The following is a 13,981-nucleotide window of genomic DNA, read 5'->3' on the forward strand; positions in this document are numbered from 1 at the left end:
ATGGACCGGCTTCAAATACTGCTAATGATTTTTCTTTGAAAGCATTAACCAGCCTACCATCTGGTCTAATGATATAAGTAAAAACACATGAGCTATAAAAGTGGCAAGATCATTTAGTTCATCCCTCCTTCATGATCCAACTCCATCTGTTCTTGATGCGTCGGTCTGAAATGGCTATCATTTATTTCCCCTAGCTATTGGCCAGAGCTCTGAAGTTACAGCTGCCTTGGTGGCACAATCAGAAAATACGGGAGGGAGAGCCCTACCAAGACTCAGGACTGTGGGCCATTAACAATTGTGTACAAAGAGTGGGGGTGTCCTGACTGGAAAAGTCTAAGCCGACTGCCGCTTATTGATTGCAGCCTAGGTTTAACGACAATGTGTTATCCTTGGATATCACCATTTGTGTATTTACCAAGGATAGCAGTACATAAGAGAACCATAATAATCCACTTGTGCTAGACCATTAGTCCGTAAAAGAACAGCTTTTATTAAGTGACTGTCCTTGTTCTTTTACATATTTTTTGTAAAGAAATTATAAGTACAAAATATACAGGTGTACATTTTTTCACCAAAGTCACATATACAAAATATAAACAAATATAAAACTAAATAGAGAAAAATGTAGAAAAAAGAAGAAAAGACATGTAGCAAAAGATAGGACAAAGTCATACATGTGCATGCTAACAGAAGTATAACGACATTCTGTTGCTGCTACTACATTTCATTTTTCTAATTGTAGACAGTTATCCTCGAAGGTTAAAGTCCTTGGATAGGTCTAACTAAGCCAGGCTAAAGGGTGACCAAAAAATATATAGTTGATCGACGTCCCTGAAATGAATCTCTACTTGGATCTGGGGGGGACCCCGCCACACCACAAGGGTAAGGGAGTCCCAGGACGTTTCGGCCTTAGTGGGTCACAGCCTTCTTCATGGAACCAAGGAGTGGAGTACCCTTCATGGGGCAATGTCACAAAGGGGTCATTTCCGTTGCAATCACGAAGCGCCGATTGCGTTGAATAGCAGACAGCTGCTGAGAGTGAATGCAGCCTTGAAGTACGGCCTTTGAGGCACAATCAAACTTGTAATCCTGATGAAGGGTGTGGAAGCACACACAATATTTGCCTTTAAGAGTTGAATAGATACACCTTGCACCATCAAATGCCATTTCATAGAATTCTTTGGACGCACATCAGAAGATTCCAAAGAATTAAACCTCAGATCGTCCGTGCGGTGAAGGCCACATAACCCATTTTACTAGCATAGCGGAAGAAAGTGTGTCATGAGTTTGTTAGAAATAAAAAATCGGAGATGAAAAGCAATAGTAAAAATTGGACAAATAATGTCATAACAATGGAGTGTCCATTTCCTGAGGTGGATATTTTTGGCCCCATTTTTCAATATAAAACACAAGAGTGCTCCTAAATGACCGAATTTAACACAAATCTCTCTTCTCCAATTTTGGATCTGAAGAAACTCTTCTAATCATGTATAAAATCAGACCCACCCACTAACCAACCGATAATTTCTAAACGTTTCAAGAACATGTAAGTATATGTATGGACAGTAGGAAGATTTTCATTTGGATTTAATGTTTCTCAGACCTACAAGATGTCTGGCAGTATTCGTAGTTGATTGCTTCTACTGAAGCCTGTTGATTTCAGTGGAATTATTCCAATTTAGTCCCAGCAACTGTTAAAATTCCTAAGAGATGTCTGGCAAAGATCTTCCAGTAGAATCAAGCGGGTAATCATGAAATAGTTGGAATGTCGTGATCAATCACTTAACTAATAAGGACGATAATACTTCCTTTCCATATAGATGGACTATGCAAACAAACACTGAATGCTCTGAATGCTAATTCCAATATAGAAGCCCATTGCTCAAGTTTTTGGTTGAGATTGTGGCCTGAAATACTATCAGGATCCTGGGACCGTGACTGGTTAATTGGCTCTACCTCTTTATTACTGGTGTAGTCCGTGGTAGAAGAATACACAAAGAAGAAGTGGAACTATGTTCCCTACTGGCCTGTTCCGTTGGCCACAAACGCCTTTGCCGCCCCTGCACAATACAAACCCCCAAACACATACACCTGCTTTTTAGGGGAACGTTGAGTGCAAAAGTGCAAGTTTCAACTTCTTCCTACACTTTGATTTTAGAACGAAACCATTCTGGAACTGTTTCCTTTTAAAATAAAAGTGTAGGAACAGTAAAACTTGATTAAAAGAAGTAGAGGAGCACCTCCCCCCCCCACTTCGACCACTAGGTGTAGTAACTGCAGTCACTGCCTTGGAAGAGTCAAAATACAAATCTGCCTCAGTCTTATTTAGCAGTAATCAAACACTGGATTCTAATCTTGGACAAGGTTAGTTCTGTAAATCTTTCATCACAGAAGAGCAGGGTGAACACGGGTAACAGCACACATTAGTGACAGTGTTACCCCACCCCCTTAACCTCTTTTGGATCTGCCGATGAAAGAACAGGACTGTCGGCAGTTTTGTGCATTTCCAGAAATCTGTTCATACGTACAAGGATCAGGATACAAACGTTGAACACGAATAACCCAGCAGCACAATTGCAGAAAAAGAGAATTTTGCAGCTTCTTAGGTTCTCTTTACAGTTCCCCTTCTTCAAATGGCAGAATTGCCCTTTTGCAATGGGTTATTCAATGTGATCAACAAACATGTATGTTACTTTTCAGCAAATTACCCAAACACTTAATCACTGCGCTGTCCTCTGCATGGACTGAAATTATATCTGAACTAGGAGGTACAATTGGGACCTTGGAGAGCAGAAGTAGACTGCTGCAACTCCTCTACCATTTCTGCACCAGCACTCACTGATGACTGTACCACTCACTGAAGCTACCTGTGAAGCCTGTGCTGAAACAGCACAACTCTGAACAGGCTTCGGACGTGGCACTTGTCACAGTATTATCACATACAGAAATAGATTTTAACAGGGATGATCCTGATGACGCAATCTCTCCAGGAGTTACTAAAGCAGGAGTCGCCAGAAATGTTGAAGTCCACTCTGATGATTCAAGCATGTTGGGTAAAGTTAATAGAGACAGAACACTGTTCATTGAACTGAAACGTGAAGTGATGGAATGGTGCCTTACTGCATTAGTATTTTTCAAAACGTCATACACATGATGCGGAGCCTGTGTAGCTGACGTTTCTCTAAACAATCTGTTATACTTTACAAAGGGCTTGGATTCTAACAAGAACCTTTATTTAAAAACACGTATTGAAGTTGCACTTGATAAACGTGAAATACACAACAAGGGCCGGTGCCTGTTTCAGCATATCATGTGAGAAATGCGGCTATGCACATTAGGCTTGTGAGGTTGTGCCTGCAAGTCGCTGGCCGTCGCGCTCGACCCAGGGAGGGGAGCGCAGCTAGCAGACCGAAGCGTGTGTCGAGGAAGAGTCCAAAGGCAGGTGAGGCAGTGGCAGGCTCACTCCAGCTAGTCCAGGAAGCGCTTAATGGACGTCTCTGCAGGGATCACAGGCCACAACGCTGAAGATCAAGGCGCGTGGGTTAGCTGGCTGGTCAGTCGTCGCCAGTGTAGTAATGAAGATACATGAGGTAAGTTCATAAACGCCTTCATTGACCAGCCAGAACAGCGACGTCCCTGCTCCGTCAGAGCCCCAGCAACTGCCCTTTTCAAAACACTACAATATACAATAGAACATGGATTGTAAACATGGAGTGTGGAATTGCACGGGGGGTGGAATTCCACACCATACTTAAGCTACTTACAACAGTGTTCATGTTCTTGGAATTCCTTTTGCTACGAGAGATAAAAACTGGCTAGTTGTTTAAAGATGGATCAACCAACATGATAGCATCTGATTGTACACCCTCCGTATGTACACGTCAATTAAACAGAGTTCCATTTTCCAATGCTTTGGGATTTGGAATGGGCAAGTTACAAGCAGGAAAGATACCAACAGGAGCCTGTGGGTTAGTTCCATTCTGGAGTGTCCTTATCTCATTTAGTATCCCAGAGTTCATTCTCACTTTATATGCCAACGTGTCATAAACCATATCCAAGGAGTTGTGATAACTAGAGTAATCACCATGGAACGGGAGAGAAGTGTGGTCCTTTGTCACCAGAGCACCACTAGGAATACATGTAGCTGGTACAGGTGTGTCAGGAATTGCTTCACCGGAAGCCTCTTGAGTTCTAAATAGGCCTGGGGTCACGTATACATTCAATTGCTTGGGTTTCGATTTCCAAACTCACATATGATTCTGGACGAGGTGCAGTGAGAAAGGAGCCACGTCCCTGGTTTGAGGAAATTTAAGAAACTCCATACACCACCCTCTGATAGACCCAGAGTCCATCCCTGGTCCAGAGGACAATATCTTTTGACAACTGACACTTATTATTAGCCTCACGCTTTGCAAGCTGGGGGATTCTGAGGTTGGGAGGCCTACAAGGTCAAGCTACTCAAATGTGAATCTGGAGGGCACAAAGGAATCTAGAGGAGTTATTGTGTAATTGTGGAGGGGTGTCGTTGATGGGAACCATAGAAGGGGCGGTGCAGCAGGGGACACAAAGAAAGGGGTAGGGTGGTGAAAAAGCCTGGGGATCCGATTGGTCTATTAAAACCCAAAGATTAAAGACATTTCCAAAAGGGAGTGAAGCTGAGAGCCATAACCCGCAAGTGGTATTCGGAGATGAGAAAGAGGATGAAATACTCAATGGGGTTGAAGTTGAAAGCTGCAACCCCCGAGGAGTTACAAGAGCTCAGAAGACGAGAACAATACCCAATAGGGATGAACTTGAATGTCACAAGAAATTATTAGAATCCAGAAATCGCAGCAAATACCAAAAGGGGTTGAAGTTGAAAGCAGCAACCCACCAGAGGTCACAAGAAATAAGAAAGCAAATGGAACTCCCAAAGTTGGAGAACTTTAAAAATATAACCCAAAAAGGGTTCACTGAAATGAGAGATTGAAAGAACCCAAAACCGGGGAAGACCTGGCTAAGAGCCCGGAGCCCAGTCTGTGCAATATTCCTAGCAAATAAAACTGGTTCAAAACCTATAACCTCCCAAAATGTCAAGAGGCATAAGGTCCCCAAGAACTTACTATTGGCACAAATTCGACACGCTATGGAGGCATGAGCGAAAGACAGCAGTTGAACAAATATAATACCTACAAATTCAACATGAGCATTTACAAAATGAACTGTTGCATCTACCCAAACCATGGAGGAGGAACACAGGAATATGCCGGGTGTTGGTGCTGAAATCCAAAAGACTTGTTTGCTTGAACGGTGTGAAAAGTCCAGAACTAAAACTTTGTGGATGGCAGGAGTGTGCCTGTTATACTTATGGTGGCATCCAAAAGATTTGTTTACTTTAACTACACCGGAAACCCTGGGAAGTCCAGAGATCTTGTTGGGAGATGGACATGCACCAGCCAGCATAAGCCAAGCAAGGGTGAGTAAGAAAACCTCTGTGGGCTAAGTTTGTTTCTTTGTCAGTGGTATGGTCACTTAGAAATTAGCATAGGTTTGGACTGAGGGTAAACTTGTACGACATACTGAAGAGCACCTTTTTTTATTATTTTCTTAGAATAGGGAACAAGCACTATAGCAATATTAAGATGAGGGCTTTTATTTTGCTTTAATAAAATCCTGAACATTTGAAACATATCCTTTTGTCTGCGTTCTCTCTCTCCGACCTACCACATTCCAATACCCACTGGTTTTACCACCTCATCTGAACAATGAGCATATGGATACTCTGAGGCTCTCAAAATGGAGTGTGATGCTCCATTATAAACTAGATAAGCGCTCTTCTCACTAACAGCAGTTTACATAGGTTGGGGAAAGTTCAAGTGCAGTCAGTGGTGCAGCAATATTATTGCCCTCTTGGCTGTTCTATTGTGTATTAAATGTAAGAGGTGGTGGAAATAACTGTGTAAAACAGAGCATGTTGGCGTCACTGACTGCTGAGCTGGTCGATTTGGACCCTGACTTTAAATGTGCAAAAATGTTGTAATAATTACAGTGATCATTGACCACATTTACCGGGACTCTTCCTGCACTGCCCTGTCTCCTTTCTGTAATGGTGGGTCCAACATTGTACCCCTTCCTCCCTTGCAAAGGCTGAAGCTGTTGGATTGGTAATGCCATTAATCTAGCCTCAGTAGCCTGTGCCTCTGACTTTTCATGAAAATGGTGCACAGCTTAAAAAACACTTCAGTCAAATTATTGCCTTCCCAGCCAATTAGTACTTCCTTAATTCTTTGAGCAATCTTGGGCCACAGCCCCATTAGAAATGCAGAAACCACACCTTGCTGCACAGTAGTTGCTGCATTGGAGATCCACGAAAACTTCAAAATATTGCTTTTATCGCTCAAAATATCTGCTTGATTATCCCCTTTTTCTTTGCTTGCAAATTTCATCCAATCTGTTTTCTTGGGGCAGATTTCAATAATGGGGCCATATAGCCTGTTCGTGAACTATTTCAGATGATCTCTGGGTGGTTCTTGCAGTGGCCAGTTACTACTTTGTAAAGTAAAGTGAATGTGTTGGGAGAAATGGCATTTTTTAGCAGTCAATTAAGATCAGCCCCAGGAGATCAGCACAAGTTTGTGTCATGGCAATCAATAATAACTTGTAACGTTTCCTGAAATTTAATGGGATTTGTGCGGATTTCAGGAAATCTTTTCACAATATGAAAGTTCATTGGAGCTCCATGGTGCATATGCAGTGTCAATGTTGTATTTCCTGCTACAGGAAACTGTCTCGCATGGTATCCTGTGACAGCAGCTTGATGGGATATACTGGAGAATCCTTCAAAGGTTGCAGATGCATTAGATGCAGCTGAAGGTACAAAAAGATTGAAAATCCACGATCTATCACGCAACACATCAATGGCAGAGCCTTCCAGTGATTGTAAAAGTATAAAATGGCAATATGGGGTAGTTCAGAGTTATTTGCCTGGCCTCTAAAATGAATCTGCCCACCAGTTAGTGATGGGGAGCAGATGCAGCTGAATGGTGGTGATCTGGTGCCTGATCAGGTACATGTTTCAATATAGTAGAATTATCACTCTAAAATATCTTGTGTAATTACTTTGTTGGGGTACACCTTGTATTGCTGCATAGTCTACAGTAACCATTTCTGCTTTTAGGGAGAGACAAATTTGCTTGCTCTGCTTTTGGTTTTTAACTGCTCTTGAAGTTACCTTGGGCAGCATTCTGGGTGTTTCTTGGATGTGTTTTGGTGGCAGTCAGAGGAATCCCAGTTTTTGTAAACCTTCAATACCAGGGTCTTCAGAGTTCCTGTTAAATAAGAAATCCTATCAGGATCAAATGTACCTTCCTCTGGAAATTGTTTGAAAGTCACTACATGTAAAATAGTGCAATTTTGTACAAATCATGGGCGAAAAATGTGTGCATAGATAAAATAACATAAGCCAGACGTCCTTTAGGGGAGAAGTGACCCTTGCTTTGACTGATCTGTTGCCATTCTCATAGAGGGAAGACTAGGGTTAGCCTGTAATGAAGTGTGTGCCACTCTTTGCAATGTCCTCGCTATAGTGTGAAACACAGCTAGACTTAACACGGCTCATAACTGGCTTCTTAGTAACCATGACCCCCACAGCAGCACTGAGATGTGGTTTACCCCTCCTCCCATTACCATCATTAGCAGCCCAGAGTCAGGGTTGGTAGGGAAGGGGTGGAGGGGTTACACGCATGGCTACAAAAAAAGAAGCCTACTCGGATTTTGTTACTAAGCTAGAAAGAACAGATATTAAAAGTCTAAGATCCAAGAAATCTGGTTTGGAACTGTTGGAAGAACAAAACAACCAGCACTTTTACAGCCACCAGTACAGTATGGTCTGCCATAAGCCCTGTATTGCAATTTATGCCCCATTGTTACATCCGCGTGGACTTGCGTGATTGGGTACGAGGCTGTCCTACAATTTTGAAATGTGCTTTTTTTTTTTAACAGTAATTCAAAAACCATAAATACGGACTACCTTCACTTACAAAGAACCCTTTTTAAACATAGTGTATGAATGCAAGTGCGTCTACTACGGACAGCCGGATAACCTCTGGACAGATGGGTTTTTTTAAGAGTGCTCTTATGACAAATCCAGAATAAGTGGGCAGAGGCAAACTATAATATAGCTTTATAGACCTGCAGCGAGGACCGTACTGGGCGTTATGGAACCTGAAGACCAAGTTAATGGCCCGAGCGAAGCAAGGTATCAATGCGATTTCTACAGAATTTATAATGCGCCTGTACACAAGTGTTTCTAAGCGCGACAAGGCAGGGGAGACAATGGGGGGACAAAACAAACTATTTTACTAGGCCTTGTCATGCAGATTGTGCAAGGGGAAGGTAGAGAAGTGCCACCGGGAGGGAGGGTGGGTCCTGCAGTTCAAGCCCTAAGTAAGTGCAGCCGGGGTACTGACTCAGGATAAGTGCATAGAAGGCAGGGAGACTGTGGGTTTGCAGATAAAGTCCATAAGGGTGAGGTAGCTCGGAGGCAGTGCAGGGACAACTGGTCATGTAGGAGCCAGGTGCCCATAATGTTCAGAGAGAAGCCAGGCAACAAGTTAGCAAAGCAGACAAGTACATCAGCAGGGGGGAGAGAGAGAGAGAGAGAGAGAGAGAGGGTGAGAGAAGAGCGAGAGAGAAGTCTTGAATTGCTTCTGGAACCTGATCTCTGCTCAAGTTTGAGAGAGGCAGGGAGGCTGTTGTAGAGGGAAGCAAAAACTGAGGAGAGAGATACTCACTCTCTGCCTGGAGAAGCATTTGAGTTGGAGGTGGATGTGCGAAGGGCTCGAAAAGGAAACTGTTCAGGAAGAGAGAGTTGGATGTACTGTTCTCCGCTTCAGAAAGCCTTGTGGACAATGCAGAGGGCATTGAACTTGATCCTTGCAGTCACTGGGAGCCAGTGGAGAGATTTCAGGGCTGGATAGATACGATCCCTGGGCTTGAGGCCAAGGACAAGTCTTGCAGTCCGCTTCTGGATTAGCTGCAGAGGGTGAAGAGTAGAGGCAGGTAGATTTAGAAAGAGGCTGTTGCAGTAGTCCAGCCTAGAGAGAACCAGGGCTCTGGAGACAGGGAGCTTCTGGGGGAAAGTGAGAAAAGGCAGAATACCTCTGAGGAGGTGCAGCTTTTCATGGGACTTCATGGAGATGTCCGAGATTTGGGGACAGAAGAAGAGGGTGGAGGCGAAGATGACCACAAGGTTTTTTGCTGCGCAGTGAGAGGGCCCAAGGAGGGCGGCCACATTGAAAGAGGGAAAGCTGTGGTCCCAATAAGCAGAATCTCTGTCTTACTTGCATTAAGGCAGAAATCATTGGAGGCAAACCATTCCTGAATCATGGATTGACAGTCTGGAATGAGGGAAACGAGAGGCAAGGCTCAGGGGAGCCTTGATGTGAGTTGGGTGTCATCCGCAGAACGCAAAGTTAGAAGAGAAGGTAGAGAGGAGGTGGGCCAGAGGTGCCAAGTAGACATTGAAAAGCCAGGGTGAGCGGTTAGAGCCCTGAGGACACCACATGAGGACAGAGAGGTGCTGGAGAGAAAGGACCCGAGTTGGACCTCGGAGGGTCGGTCCAGGAGCAAGGAGGTCAACCAGGCTAGGGCCTGATCCATGATGCCCAGGATGTTAGATGATTAATCAGGGTGACGTGATTGACCACGTGATTGACCATGTCGAAAGCAGAAAGATAGATCGAGGAGGATGAAGACAGATGGAAGGCTAGATTAGTCAGCAGGTCTTCACAGGTGTTCAGGAGAGCAGACTGATAGTGATGGAGAGAACCAGCATATTCAGTATGGAGAGCATTTCCAGGAGATTGCCCAGGAAAGGAGTTCTAGAGATCGGGCGGTAGTTTGCCAGAGAGGAAGGATCGGCAGAGGGCTTCCTAAGGAGGTGGTGCACAAGGGGATGCTTTATGGGGTAGGGGAAAGTTCCAGTGGCAAAAGAGTAATTGCAGAAATCGGCCAAGGCTCGAGCGAGGGTGTCAATTTGGTCCTTGATGGTACTGGAGGAGCAGGGGATCACCTGCTTGGATGATACTTTCATAGATTGGACCTGTCTTGAGACTTTTGGATGTGAAGAAGGGGAAAGGGGAGAAAGGGGGCTGAGGGAGAGGGAGAGGAGGAGGAGGAGGAGGAGGAGGAGAGAGTGGACAGAATGTCCTGAGTTTTAGTAGTGAAGTGAAAAGCCAGTGTTGTGCAGAGGGCCTGGGAGGGAGCAGAAGAGGTAGAGACTGCAGTAGGATTGGCTAGCAGGTTTTGAAGAGTTTGACCATGTTATTAGAGGCAGCAGAGACGCAGGCTCGGATGTAAGCTCTTCTTGGACAGGACAGAGAGTCTGTACTGTCTTTGGAGCAGGCAGCAGACCAGTTTGTCAGAGGATGTGCCTGATGCCCTCCACTTCCTCTTAGCCACCCTGCACTTGTGTTTTAGGGTGGCAAGGTCGAAACCGTACCAAGAGTTGCACTTGGAGGTAGGCTTCTGAGCTTATGGCACTTGGAAACCTGCATCTGTTACTGGATGGGATCACACCAGAATAATTCTAAGTCCAAATAACCGGACCGACTCAAGAAGATGGCAAGTTGCTGTTTTATTAGCAATTATCTAAAATGGGGAGTTTACAACAAACATCAATGGACATGCGCTCATTCACGCGACGATTTACACATGTAATACAATGATATACTTTTTGTGCGTCAGAATGATGTCATGCTACATGACAATAGTGAAAAACCTATCAAGGGTTGGGATTGGTTAAGGGACACATCTAGATATACAATGATATAGGGGCTAGGTTTGTTATTGGCTGTCAAATATCAGGTGGACAGTTTATGACTAGTGTTTCTTAAATGAAACGTATGAATAGGTAGTTAGTGTTTCATTGGTTTCTCAAGCTATAAGGTCCTTCATTATATGGACTCATACAATTGGTTGGCACGCTTGTGCCATGTCCGGAAAATTAAATTCTATTAGCAGCACATACGCCAAGACCCAGGTGCAAGTAGGTAGGACATGAAGCTGCCCTACCACACAATTAGCCCAACATCTCTCATTGCCCATGCCTTCTGCCATGAAACTATTTGTACTTGGCTTTGCAGAGTATTCTTGTCCTAAGAATGCAATGGGAGTGAGGGCCCTCGCTATCGTGTCTGGAACTCCAAGTTCAAGCCCTATTTTTAGCCTTGACTCGCGTGACAAGAGGCGATGATTCTGTTAATTTTGCATGCTTTTAAATGTTTTAATGAATTAAGACTTGGCATCCTCTGTCTTCTTTCTTGCACCTTAATGTGAAAAGATTCATCCTCCGCACACATTTTCCTCTTCAGCGTAAATAGCTGACCTCGACTTCTCAGTTCTTGTCTTCAGGCTAGACAGCTTTCCAATGCAGCTCCAACAATGTGCAATTATACTGCGACACAGCCTTTCATTTTCTCTTCATGGTTCCTTGGCTTGCTTATTTCATGATACCAATGTCCAGTTTCTGCACAATGGTGGCTGTGCCTGCATTCTATTCACTACTTGAAGCTAGCCTATGCAATGTCTTTATCTATCTTGCATTTCAGCATATGTACATTAATTATTCTTCTGATTTCTGCAGCACCTTCTAGCGTTTTATCATCTTTTACATTTTTACGGTTCACTTGATTCTTTATTTACCTCATCCTTTCTCCCCTGAGGACTTTGTGCACACTTTATGACATCAGTTCATTTTGTTAGCACTCTCATATTCCTTCAGGGACCTCCTCCTGCAGGCTGTCATCAACTCGAGGGTACATTTGATATGGTTGTCTTAATGGATACTGTCTTCCAAATACTTGCTGCAGTATTAGTACAATAGCTGGTGTTAGACAGGGCATGGTCTAATGTCTCCAATACAGGAGGAGTAGGATCTCCTGCAGACGTGTACATTTGCTCCCCTACATTTCAGACAAATCCTCATGGCAGGGGCAAGTTCATCAAGAGTGTTGGAGATAGAGAGATGCAGGTTAGAGAGGGCTATGTCAGAGTGTGAGTCAGCCACAGGCGAAGGAGGAGGAGGAGCGAAAGTAGCAGTGAAAGCCTCCACTGACACATGCTTCATGGGCCAGATGACCGAGAAGGTAGGTGGCAGTGCTGGGGTCGGCTTCACCTGGGGGACAGAGAGCATTGGGTGGGAGGAGAGCAGAAAGTGGTCAGTCCAAGAGAGGAGATGAGAACATCCAGGGTGTACCCGGCAGAGTGCATCAGGCCCAAAGGTAGGCTAGAAAGAGAGAGTCGTAGATATTGCACAGAGGAGGGGTTAGAAGCATCCAGGTGGATGTTGAGGACTCGGAGGAGAAATTGAGAGGTAGAGCCAAGGAGAGAGGAGGAGAGGTCAGCCCACTCGTAGAGGGCAGTAGAGATGGAGAGCCTGCAGACCAGGCATTTGAAAGAGGAGTAGTCCTGTGTAGGAATGACAGAAACAGGGATCCACTCCGGAAAGATTAGAGTTGCTCCACCTCCAGAACGGTTGGTTCTAGGATCGGAGAGGATCTTTTAGCCGTCAGGGATTATAGTGTCAAAACTCGTGACAGAGCTCGGCATGAGCGATGTGTCTGTGAGACCAATGATATCCAGATAAAGTTCTTTGAGGAGTTTGCAGATGTCAGAGGAGTGTTTGACAGCAGAGCGAGAGTTAGAATGTGGAGCAGATTGCCACATTTGAAAGACTTCTGTGGAGGGGTACACACTTGAGGTATGCCCTGCAGAGGTAGTAGGAGGGCCTGAGATTGGGCAGTCGAGGGAGAAGGAGATGGCAGAGTAGACGGCAAGGGTCCCAGAGAGGTGGCAGAAGAGAGAGGTGGCAGAGAAGCCAGAGAGGTGTCGGTAGGAGTAGCAGGAGAATGAAGGATGTTGGTAAGACTTGGCAAGTGCCTTTCGAAAAGGAGGAGATTGGGCTGAGGAACCGAACCAGGACGGTGCCATTCAGGTAGACATTAATGGTCTTGGATGTGTGGAAGGAGGCTAGGAGGACCTCCCACTGAGTGCCACCAATAGTGGGAGAGACGAAAAAGGGGCTAGAACAGAGACCATATGGAGGGGTCCATATGCTTGGAGAAGGAACAACAGAGGATGTTGGTAAGGGTCTGTCTGGAGGAAGCACTGGTGTAGGTATCGGCGATAGGGAAGCCTGGGTTGGAGAAAAGGATGTCCCTCTTAAACGTCTTCCTACCACACTTAGTGAGAGGGTTAGGATAAGGGATAGAGTAGCAGTTAGTATATGGGAGAGGCTGAAAGCACCATAGAGGGGTGTGTGGAGGAGTAGGGGGAGGAAGCAGCCCAAGAAGGAGGGTGAGGGATGTGGGGAGGTCACACACTAGGGGGACAGAAAGGGGAACAACAGGTACTCTTCACAGAATACAGTAGCAACAGTAACACAGTTAAGGGGGACCAGAAAGTGGGCGACAGTACAATTCTACAATGCAGTAGTAACCACTGGGGACCTAGAGAAACATCCAAGGCAATACAGTAGTGTACACTACAATAATAACCCCTGTGGGGACCTAGGGATGAAGAAGAGAAATGCACGCAATACAGTACAGAAGTATACAAAGTATAGTAACCAGTGGGGCAGAGCTCAAGACGAAGTATGAACACAGGTGAAGTTATCAGTTGGAGGGCGAGAGCCTATAAATGCGAGGGGAACAACGCACATGTAGTCGGGAGGTTGGGTGGAAGGACGCACAAGGCAGGGAAGTGTGTGGAGCTTAGGGTTGCGAGGGAACAGTGCACGTGAGCATTAAAACTAAAATTAATGAAAGTAGTATGCACATCTTTTTTAAGAATATCAGTGATATTATATGAACCTTTCCATTTAGTTCCAGGTTTTCTGATGAAATGTTTAAGAACCAAGCTGAGTATCGATGTTTACAATTGGTCATTTTCTAGTTATGTTTTGTAAGGCATGCTGTAATTCCTCAAAGAAGATGAAAAAATT

At 44.7% G+C, this 13,981-nt stretch overlaps 1 protein-coding gene across 1 annotated transcript in view; it reads left to right on the plus strand.

The window, feature by feature from the left end:
* SMTNL2 (smoothelin like 2) overlaps positions 1-13,981 on the plus strand; it is a 984,551-nt gene that overhangs the window by 555,439 nt on the left and 415,131 nt on the right. The window lies entirely within an intron of this gene.

This window comes from Ambystoma mexicanum, chromosome 9, assembly GCF_040938575.1.
Source record: "Ambystoma mexicanum isolate Mex_15411 chromosome 9, UKY_AmexF1_1, whole genome shotgun sequence".
Lineage (NCBI taxonomy): Eukaryota > Metazoa > Chordata > Amphibia > Caudata > Ambystomatidae > Ambystoma > Ambystoma mexicanum.